Raw genomic sequence first — 11,227 nt, 5'->3', positions numbered from 1 at the left:
TAAGTCTTGAGCACTCCCCCAGAAAGGTCTGCAACCTTTTAATTCCCTTAACGGTCCTTCAGACAAAATGGATGTCATCTTTATTAATAATAATCGTTATTATAATAATTGTGGTATTTGTTAAGCACTTGCTTTGTGCCAGACACTGGACAAAGCACAGGGGTGGCTACAAGCAAATCGGGTTGGACACAGTCCCTGTCCCACGTGGGGCTCGCAGTCTCAATCCCCATTTTACAAAAGAGGTCACTGAAACCCAGGGAAGTGAAGCTACTTGCCCACGGTCACACAGTGGCAGACAAGTGGTGGAATTGGGATTAGAACCCCTGATCTTCTGATTCCCAGGCCTGTGCTCTAACCACTACACCATGCTGCTGCTTCTTTGTACCAAGAAGGACACTGACTTGGCTTCAAAGGACCCGAAAGCAGGAGTCATCCGCTTTTCCCTCTGCACTCCAGAAAATTAGTTTGAAAGCCAAGACATATCAGAAATTCATAAACTGGCACTTTTCTTTCAGAAAACATGTTTTAAGGGAGTACGGGCAGTGTGATAAACCTAACACAATCCACTCTCATTGCTAGCACTTGCCAAAACGTCCCTCCTCAGGAATGAGGAGGGGCAGACAATGGGGAGAAACACAGGCCAGGGGTGGAGAGGGGAGGCTTAAATGTATCTGTGGATTATGGGGGGCGGGGGATCTCAGAAAGGTCTAAATCTGCAGGGGCGGAGGTGACGCGCCTTGTCTTTTGAGCCCCAGATTTGTCGCCAACATTCGAACAGCCAGTTCTTAGCTTTCACAGGGACTGTCAGGGTAAAACTGTCCCCAGCCATGTGGAGTTCAACCAAGGCACAGGTTTAAACACCGAGACCCTCTAGACTGTGCTACTTGCCCAGGGCCAGGATGGCCATATCCCACCTTCACAGCACTGCAAAATCATCCATTTCCTCTCCATTCAATCACTACTGTGATAATAATACTGATAACGGTATTTATTAAGCACTTAGTATGTGCCCAGCACTGTTCTAAGCACTGGGGTTGATACAAGGTAAGCAGGTTGTACACAGTCCCAATCCCACATGGAGCTCACAGTTTCAATCCCCATTTTACAGATGAGGTAACTGAGGCCCAGAGAATAATAATAATAATAATAATAATAATGGCATTTGTTAAGCATTTACTATGTGCCAAGCACTGTTCTAAGCACTGGGGGGGTGGGGGATATAAGGTGATCAGGTTGTCCTACGTAGGGGCTCACAGTCTTAATCCCTATTTTACAGGTGAGGTAACAAGCTCAGAGAAGTTAAGTGACTTGCCCAAGGTCACACAGCAGACATGTGGCGGAGCCGGGATTCGAACACATGACTTCTGACTCCAAAGCCCATGCTCTTTCCACTGAGCCATGCTGCTTCACTCAGCCTATCCCACCTGGATTACTGCATCAGCCTCCTTGAGGACCTCCCAGGCTCCTGTCTTGCCCCACTTTAGACCATACTTCATTCTGCTGCCTGGCTCGTTTTGCTATGACGTTTTGTTTCCCCCCCCTCCTCAAGAAACTCCAGTGGTTGCCCATCCACCTCTGCATTAAACAAAACCTCCTCACCATTGGATTTAAAGCATGCAATCACCTTGCCTCCTCCTACCTCACCTTACTACTCTCCTACTACAATCCAGCCCACACACTTCTCTCCTCTCATGGTATCTTACTCACTGTGCTTTAAGCTCATCTATCTCATGGCCAATCCCTTGTCCACATCCTACCCCTGGCCTGGAATGCCCTCCCTCCTCAAATCCTACAGATAATTACTCTGCCTCACTTCAAAGCCTTATTGAGGGCACATCTTCTCCCAGAGGCCTTCCCTGACTAAGCCCCCCTTTCCTCCTCTCCCACTCCCTTCTATGTCACCCTGACTTGCTCCCCTTCTTCATCCTCCCTCCCAGCCCCACAGCACTTAAGTACATATCTGTAATTTGTTGATTTATATTAATGTCTGTCTTCTCCCCACTCCCAAGACTGTAAGCTCACTATGGGTTGGGAATGTGTTTATTCTTGTATTGTATTCTCCCAAGTGCTTAGTACAATGCTCTGCACACAGTAAGTACTCAATAAATTTGATGAATGAATGAACGAATGCTGGGACACTTTTCCATGATTGTCCCTGTCCCCAAAAATTGAAGATTTCAGGCTGCCTCGCCTTCCCAAGCTGCTCCCAGATAACTCCGGCTACTGCGCCCTGAAGTTCCTTGAGGTAGTCTTGTGGCCCAGAATCATTTCCTGTGGAAGTAAGAGGGAGAAGACAGGCTCATAGGAAACTTGCTTTTCCCTTGTGAGAGCCTACTAACTGTTCTCATTTCAAGCTCCCTCCATCCTGGTCTTCCCCAATGTCCTAGATGGCCCAGGGACTGGGGGGGGGGGAAAGGGAGGGCAGAACCCTAAGAGACCTAATGCCAAATGCTAATCGGTTTGCTATTCAACCTCAAAAACCCTTGCACCTTTTTCCACACCAATTCTCCTCCACCTTGGAAAATGGAATAATTAGCACCCATGAACTATTACTGCTCCAGGGTATATAGTAAGTGCATAAGCAGCATAAAAAAATTTAAGAAAGAATACCAGTAAATGACCAGTGATTTCCTATTGGTATGTGAAGTGTTCCGTATCATTGAAAGCATTTGGGGAATGAAATGCATTAGGTTTTATTTGATTGATTTTGTTTAGAATAAACAGCTTTTGTTAGGTGAACTTTCATTTATGAATTTTTCTCAACCAACTAATAGCATCCTAAAAGTTAATCTTACTTGTAAGCAGAAAAATTAATGCTAAAGGCTAGAAATTCATTTTCAGTGCTAATTCCCACAAATTCTTATTTTGACACAGCAGAGATTATCTTCACTCGAAGAACTACTGCAAAGTTATTTTCATATCAAAGCAGGCCCTTTTTAAGTTTGGAGAGTGAAGATTATATGCATTATTTAAATTCTTCTTTTGAAAAGTCTAGTGACGCGAGGTTGTAAACTATTTTCCGAACTGGATGTATGCCAGGGAGAGAGATGAAACAGGTCTGGAGCTAACCAGGGCTTCTCTCGGACAACTAATCCACAACAGCAAGGACTGTCAAGACAAGGAGGAAGAGTTAGACTATACAGTTTAAGTCCTTCGATCCAGCTGTACAATAATACACCACTAAAACATCTATCACTAGTCTGTAAAGATCACTGTAGGAAGGGAACGTCTCTACCAATTCTGTTGTATTGAACTCTCCCAAGGGTTTAGTGTAGTGCTCTGCACACCATACGTGCTCAATAAATACCAATTAAAGTCGTCCCACAGGGAGGGGGCAAGTGCTTTGATAAGGTATGAAGGGGTGGGGTCAGAGGTGCAGGTGGAGGTTGTAGATTTTGAGAGGAGGTAGGAGATTTCCTCTTGAGATACAGATGGGAAAGATAGAAGAGTCAAAACTCTGCTCTCCCCTCCTCCCAGCAATATTATTTTTCCATCTTTATTGACTCCCTTGCCTGTTGCCTGTGATAGCTGTTTCAGATGTTTTAACTCCCACCTCAAACCCTAGTCCTGTCCTCCTGACTATATTTTGCCCCGAATTCATTCATTCAATTGTATTTATTGAGCGCTTACTGTGTGCGGAGCACTGTACTGAGTGCTTGGGGAGTACAAGTCGGCAACATATAGAGATGGTCCCTACCCAACACAGGTTCACAGTCTAGAAGGGGAAGACAAAGACAACAAAACATGTAGACACGTGTCAAAATCATCAAAACAAATAGAATTATAGCTATTTGCACATCATTAACAAAATAAATAGAATAGTAAATATGTACAAGTAAAATGAATAGAGTAATAAATCTGTACAAATATATACAAGGGCTGTGGGGAGGGGAAGGAGGTAGGGCGGGGGAGATGGGGAGGAGGAGAGGAAAAAGGGGGCTCAGTCTGGGAAGGCCTCCTCGAGGAGGTGAGCTCTCCGTAGGGCTTCGAAAGGAGGAAGAGGCTAGCTGATGACCTGGCCACATATTTTTTTGATAAAACTGAAGCCATCAGGCATAATCTCCCTAAAATCTCCCCTGCTCCTCCCCAATCCCTCCTCATACCCCCTGGGAAATTGCTGATTTGCAACTGTCCAGTTGATGATGATGATGAAGGCATTTGTTAAGCGCTTACTATGAGCAAAGCACTGTTCTAAGCACTGGGGAGGATACAGGATTATCAGGTTGTCCCACGTGGGGCTCACAGTCTTAACCCCCATTTTACAGATGAGGTAACTGAGGCACAGAGAAGTCAAGTGACTTGCCCAAGGTCACACAGCTGACAAGTGGTGGAGCAGGGATTTGAACTCATGACCTCTGACTCCCAAGCCCGGGCTCCTTCCACTGAGCCACGTTGCATCTCTAGTTTTTGTTATCAGTGGTTTGTGTATTGCCCTCACACTCATGGAATTGCTTTCATAGGTTCCTTCACTTGGGGGGGTTTCTGTTAATCTATTTCTTAGCTCTCCTAGATACCTCTTAAACTAAGGAAATGCTCTGCAGATAATCTAAACAGCAATAGCTGTCGGATAAAGGATTATGCTTACCAGCCTCACCAATTTCCCACAGTCTTCTCAGAAGGAAAATTACAATTTGGACAAGAGAGAGAAAGACAAGAACTGGCTGTGTCAATTGCATTTTGCGTCATTAAACAGGAACAGTCTATTATTACACACCAGCTTCACAGCAGTCTGTCCATTTGCCAAATTACTGCTTCTGTGAAACCAAGTACAGTTTATAACCAAATGCTAAAATCGTGAGCCTTGCCTCAGGAAGAACTACATACATTAAGGCATTCATCTAAACTATAGATCATTTCAAGAAGGCACTCTATGGAAACACTACCAAAATGATTGCAGATGGAGGCGGGGCATTCTTGGAGAGATGTGTCCGTGGCGTCGCCATGGGCATTGCCATGGGTCGGAGACGACTCCACAGCATAAGACAAGACAAGACCAAAGTGAACACAACAAACACTAATGAAGCTCCCAACTAGTTTGGAAATTAATAATCATTTCCAAAGCAATGTGGCCTAGTGGAAGGAGCACAGGTTTGGGATTTACACGACATGTGTTCTAATACCGGCTTCTCAGCTTGCCCTAGACAAGTCACTTCATTTTTTTGTGCCTCAGTACTCTCATCTGCAAAATGCAGATTCAACGCCTGTTCTCCCTTCTACTTAAACTGTGAGCCCCTTGTGATTATCTCATAACTATTCCAGTATTTAATGCAGTGCTTGACACACAGTAAACACTTAAATACCATTATCATTATTAGTAACAATAATAATAATAATGTGTGGTACTTACTATGTGCCAAGTATTGTACTAGGCTCTGGGGGAAATAAGACCATCAGGTGGGACAAGTCCCTGCCTTAAAGTGGGCTCACAGCTTAAGCAAAGAGCAAGCAGGGATTTTATCACCATTATACAAATGAGGAAACTGAGCCCCAGAAAAGTTACATGATTTTGCCCAAGATCACAGCAAGTAAATGGCAGAGTTAGTTTAACACCCAGGTCCTCATTCCTGCCACTAGACCACATTGCTTCTCCCCAATTCAAGGCCAAAATAAAGTCACTGAATTTGGCCCCTATTTTCCTACTTTTTCTAAAGAGGTAAAGTAAAACAGGAACAAGCTATTATTCTGAGGATGAATGTGGTAGACAGTGACCCTTCCCATTTCTCCTCTACATGCTCAAAAAGGACACACATGCCTCCTTCGAATTTCTCTTTTAAGCAGTTTGGGGCTTAAAATAATCTGGACATTGCCAAGGACTTGCCAGGCAAAATCATGACAAAGACACTGATTATTCAATCAATTAACCAATCGATCATGCGTATTGAGTTTTTTTACTGCACACAGAGCACTATACTAAGAAACTAGGAGAGTGCAATATACCAGAGTTCGTAGACGTGTTCCCTGCCAACAATAAGCTTACAGACTAGAGGGGAAACAGACATTAATATAAACAAATTACAGATATGTACAGAAATGCTGTGGGGCTGCAGGTAAGGTGAATAAAGGATGCACATCAAAGTGCAAGGGTGACACAGAAGGGAGAGAGAGTAGGAAAAATGAGTGTGAAGTCAGGGTAGCCCTCAAAGGAGATGTGATTTTAATAAAACTTTGAAGGTGGGGAGAGTGATCGTCTATCGCATATCATGGGGGAAAGCCCCCCAAACACAAAGAAAGCATTATTGCTTTTAAGTGTAAATTGTCCTCCTTTATTGAACAATACGCTTAACCATCCAGATACTGAACTTCACTTTCTAGTCTTTCTAGATCTCTTGCTTTGCTGACAAAAATATTTAAATTATGGTGATTAAAAACCATCACCACCACTGATCTCCTTTCCGGATGTATCTGACACAGTTGCCATGATTGACATGACAAATGGAATGCCAATACCTCTCTGTTGGTAGCTAGGAGATGTATGCTCCATAAAGGGCAACTCTGCTTCTTCAGGATGGCTCAGGTTCTCCCATCCAACTCCCTAATGCTGTTCTGAGAAAGGAAACTCCATTTACTTTCTCAAAACTCTGGGTTTGGGCTGAGACCATTCCAAGTTGCCCGAATCAGGAAGAATGCTCTGAAGTGGTGGAGCAGACAATAACCCTAGAAAGTAAAGGAGATCCCCAAACTCTGCCCGTTTTTAATGGTATTTGCTAAGCACTTACTATCTGACAGGTACTGTTCTAAGCATTACAGCATGGCTCAGGGGAAAGAGCCCGGGCTTGGGAGTCAGAGGTCATGGGTTCTAATACCGACTCCTCTGCTTGTCAGCTGTGTGACTTTGGGCAAGTTACTTAACTTTTCTGTGCCTCACTTCCCTCATCTGGAAAATGGGGAGGAAGACTGTGAGCCCCACATGGGACAACCTGATCACCTTGTTTCCCCCCCCCCCCCCAGCACTTAGAGCAGTGCTTTGCACATAGTAAGCACTTAAATACCATCATTATTATTATTACACCTTAATCAGGTTGGACAGAGTCCTTGCCCCACAGGGAGCTCACAGTCATTCATTCAGTCATATTTATTGAGCACTTACTGTGTGCAGAGCACTGTACTAAGCACTTGGGAGAGTAAAAGCCTATTACCTCACAAGACTATTACCTTGGTGCTATCCTTGACTCATCTCTCTCGTTCAACCCACATATTCAATTTATCACTAAATCCTGTAGGTTCAATCTTCACATAATTAAAATCCATACTTTCCTCTCCACCCAAATTGACACCATGTTAATCCAAGCACTTATCCTATCCTACCTTGGTTACTCTATCAGCCTCCCTATTGACCTCCCTGCTTCCTGTCTCTCTCCACTCCAGTAAATACTTCACTCTGTTGTCCAGATCATTGTTCTACAAAAACCTGTTTGGTCTATATTTCCCCTCTTCTCAAGAACCCCTAGTGATTGCCTATCCACCTCCGCATCAAACAGAAACGTCTCACCATCAGCTTTAAAGCACTCAATCACAATGATCCCCCTACTTCACCTCACTACACTCTTACTACAATCCAGCCTACACACTTCATTCCTCTAATCCTAATCTACTCACTGTACCTTGATCTCATCTGTCTCACTTACAACCTTTCACTGCCATTTCATGCCTCTGGCCCTTTCCACTCTCCCTCTTTATATCTGACAGGCAATTACACTCTCCCGCTTCAAAGCCCTACTGAAGGCACATCTCCTCTATGAGGCCTTCCCTGACTAACCCTCATTTCCTTTTCTCCCACTCCCTTCTGCTTCACCATGATTTACTCCCATTATTCACCCCCTTCTCCCTCAGTCCCACGGCCCTTATTTATTCATTCAATCATATTTATTGAGTGCTTACTGTGTAAAGAACACTGTATTAAGCACTTGGGAAGTACAATTCAGCAACAGATAGAGATAATCCTTGCCCACAATGGGCTCACAATCTAGAAGGGGGGAGATAGACATCAAAACAAGCAGGCATCACTAGCATCATTATAAATAAAAAGAATTATAGATATGTACACATCATTAATACAAATAATTAGAATTATAAATATGTACATCTATACACAAGTACTATGGGGTGGGGGGACAGAGGCAAAGGGGGGCTTAGTCTGGGAAGGCCTCTTCAGTTGGGCTTTGAAGGTGGAAATGTGCTAGTTTGGAGGATTTGAGGATGGAGGGCATTCCAGGCCAGAGGTAGGACGTGGGCCAGAAGTGGACAGTGGGACAGGCAAAAACAAGGCCCAGTGAGGAGGTTAACGGCGGCAGAGGAGCAGAGAGTGCGGACTGGGCTGGAGAGGGAAAGAAGGGAGGTGAGGTAGGAGGGGGTGAGGTGATGGAGAGCTTTGAAGCCAGTAGTGAGAAGCTTTTGCTAGATATGGAGGTTGATAGGAAATATGCATAATTTATTTATATCGATGCTTGTCTCCCCTTCTAGACTGTAAACTCATGGCAGGGAATGTGTCTACTAATTATGTTATATAGTTATTCTGTACTCTTCCAAGTGCTTAGTACAGTGCTCTACATCCAGTATACACTCAATAAGTACAATTGATTGATAGGTTCTTGCAGACAGGATCTTTGAATGTGAGAGCAGACGGGAGTGATATTTTCAGTTAGTGCTTTATAGCTTGCATTTGCTGAAAATGTATTAAAACCCATGTTAAAACAGCACAATAGGGAAGCAGCATGGCCTAGTGGATAGGGTACAGACCTGGGCATCAGAAGGACCTGGGTTCTAAGTCCAGCTCCATCACGTGTCTGCTGTGTGACCTTGGGCAAGTCACTCCACTCCTTTCTGCCTCAGTTACCTCATCTGTACAATGGGGATTAAGATTGTGAGCTCTATGTGGGACAGGAATTATGCCCAACCTGCTTAACATGTATTTACGCTAGTGCTTAGTACAGTGCCTGAAACATAGTAAGCACTTGACAAATACCACAATTATTATTATTATTGTTATTAAATTCATTCATTCAATCATATTTATTCATTCATTCAATCGTATTTATTGAGCGCTTACTGTGTGCAGAGCACTGTACTAAGAGCTTGGAAAGTACAAGTCGGCAACATATAGAGATGGTCCCTACCCAACAACGGGCTCACAGTCTAGAAGGGGAAGACAGACAACAAAACAAAACAAGTAGACAGGTGGAAAAAACTATTTGCCAAGCACTGTTCTAAGAGCTGGGGTAGATACAAGGTCATCAGGTTGTCCCAAGTGGGAGTCACAATCTTCATCCCCATTTTACAAAGAGGTAACTGAGACACAGAGAAGTTAAGTGACTTGCCCAAAGTCACACAGCTGACAAGTGGCAGAGTCAGAATTAGAACCCATGACCTCTGACTCCCAAGCCCGTGCACTTTCCACTAAGCCACGCTGCTTAAATGTCCACCTACCTCCCACTAACTCTGGCTGTGGATTATAAACCCCGGCCACCGCCATTCATTTCATTCATTCATTCAATCATATTTATTGAGCGCTTACTGTGTGCAGAGCACCGTACTAAGTGCTTGGGAAGTACAGGTTGGCAACATATAGAGACGGTCCCTACCTAACAGCGGGCTCACAGTCTAGAAGGGGGAGATGGACAACAAAACAAAACATATTAACAAAATAAAATAAATAGAATAAATATGTGCAAATAAAATAGAGTAATAAATCCGTACAAACATATATACCTATATACAGGTGCTATGGGGAGGGGAAGGAGGTAAGGCGGGGGGGATGGGGAGGGGGAGGAGGGGGCTCAGTGTGGGAAGGCCTCCTGGAGGAGGGGAGTTCTCAGTAGGGCTTTGAAGGGAGGAAGAGAGCTAACTTGGCAGATGTGTGGAGGGAGGGCATTCCAGGCCAGGGGGAGGACATGGGCCGGGGGCCGATGGCGGGACAGGCGAGAACGAGGCACGGTGAGGAGATTAGCGGCAGAGGAGCGGAGGGTGTGGGCTGCTTCCATCTCCAACCACAACTGGCTCCCTAAAGCAGGAGCCCCAGGACTGGCGACTGCCACTATTGTGGCTCCCTGGGGACGGAATGGAGGAGAGAAGCTCAGAGGACTAGCTGCCGGCTGGACTGCGTCAGAGGAAGCCCGACCCTGCCTCTTCCCCTGCCTCATCCCATCTTCAAACCCCCTCGCCAAATTGGAGTGTAACTAGCTCGGTGAATCTCTGCACCGGTAAAACCATGCAAGATGAAATCAGGTCACCTTAGAAGAATTCTTCAAATAGCAAGATCATTGTCCAAAAAGATGCACTTCCTTCAGGGAAACTTCCTCGTCTGTAGAATCCACCTGTCTGTTTTGTTTTATTGTCTGTCTCCCCTCTCTAGACTGTGAGCCCGTTGTTGGGCAGGGACCGTCTCTATAATGTTGGCAACTTGTACTTCCCAAGAGCTTAGTACAGTGCTCTGCACACAGTAAGCGCTCAAAAAATACGATTGAATGAATGAATACAATGGGAATTCAATTCCCTACTCAGACTCAGACTCTTTGTGTGGAACAGGAGCTGTATTTGACCTGATTTTCTCATCTCTACCCCTGCATTTAGGGACCCAGAGTATACACTTAAATACTATTACTATTATGCTTGCCTAAAGCAATGCAGGGCACCTATACTCCACAGTCTACTGGTTTAAGAGACATTCATTCATTCATTCAATCGTATTTATTGAGCGCTTACTGTGTGCAGAGCACTGTACTAAGCGTTTACAAGACACAAGAGAAGCAGCGTGGTTCAGTGGAAAGAGCACGGGCTTTGGAGTCTGAGGTCATGGGTTCAAATCCCGGCTCTGCCACTTGTCAGCTATGTGACTTTGGGCAAGTCACTTAACTTCTCTGCGCCTCAGTTACCTCATCTGTAAAATGGGGATTAAGACTGTGAGCCCCCCATGGGACAACCTGATCACCTTGTAACCTTCCCAGCACTTAGAACAGTGCTTTGCACAAAGTAAGCACTTAATAAATGTCATCATTATTATTATTAGTAGTAGTATTATTAGTACAGCCTGACTCCACTAGCCAATGAACAAAGCTTGGCATCTTACTGGTACTTTGTTGGAATTGACCCCTGGCAGTGTTAGAAAATATGGTGTTGGCAGAATCAATTAATCAATAGCATTTATTGAGTGCTTAGTATGTGCGGAGCACTACATTGGGAGAGCACAATAAAACAGAATTAGAAAAAAGCTGGAATGCCATAGTAAATCAGA

The sequence above is a fragment of the Tachyglossus aculeatus genome, chromosome 4, assembly GCF_015852505.1.
Source record: "Tachyglossus aculeatus isolate mTacAcu1 chromosome 4, mTacAcu1.pri, whole genome shotgun sequence".
Taxonomy (NCBI): domain Eukaryota; kingdom Metazoa; phylum Chordata; class Mammalia; order Monotremata; family Tachyglossidae; genus Tachyglossus; species Tachyglossus aculeatus.
This window is presented reverse-complemented; position numbering follows the sequence as displayed.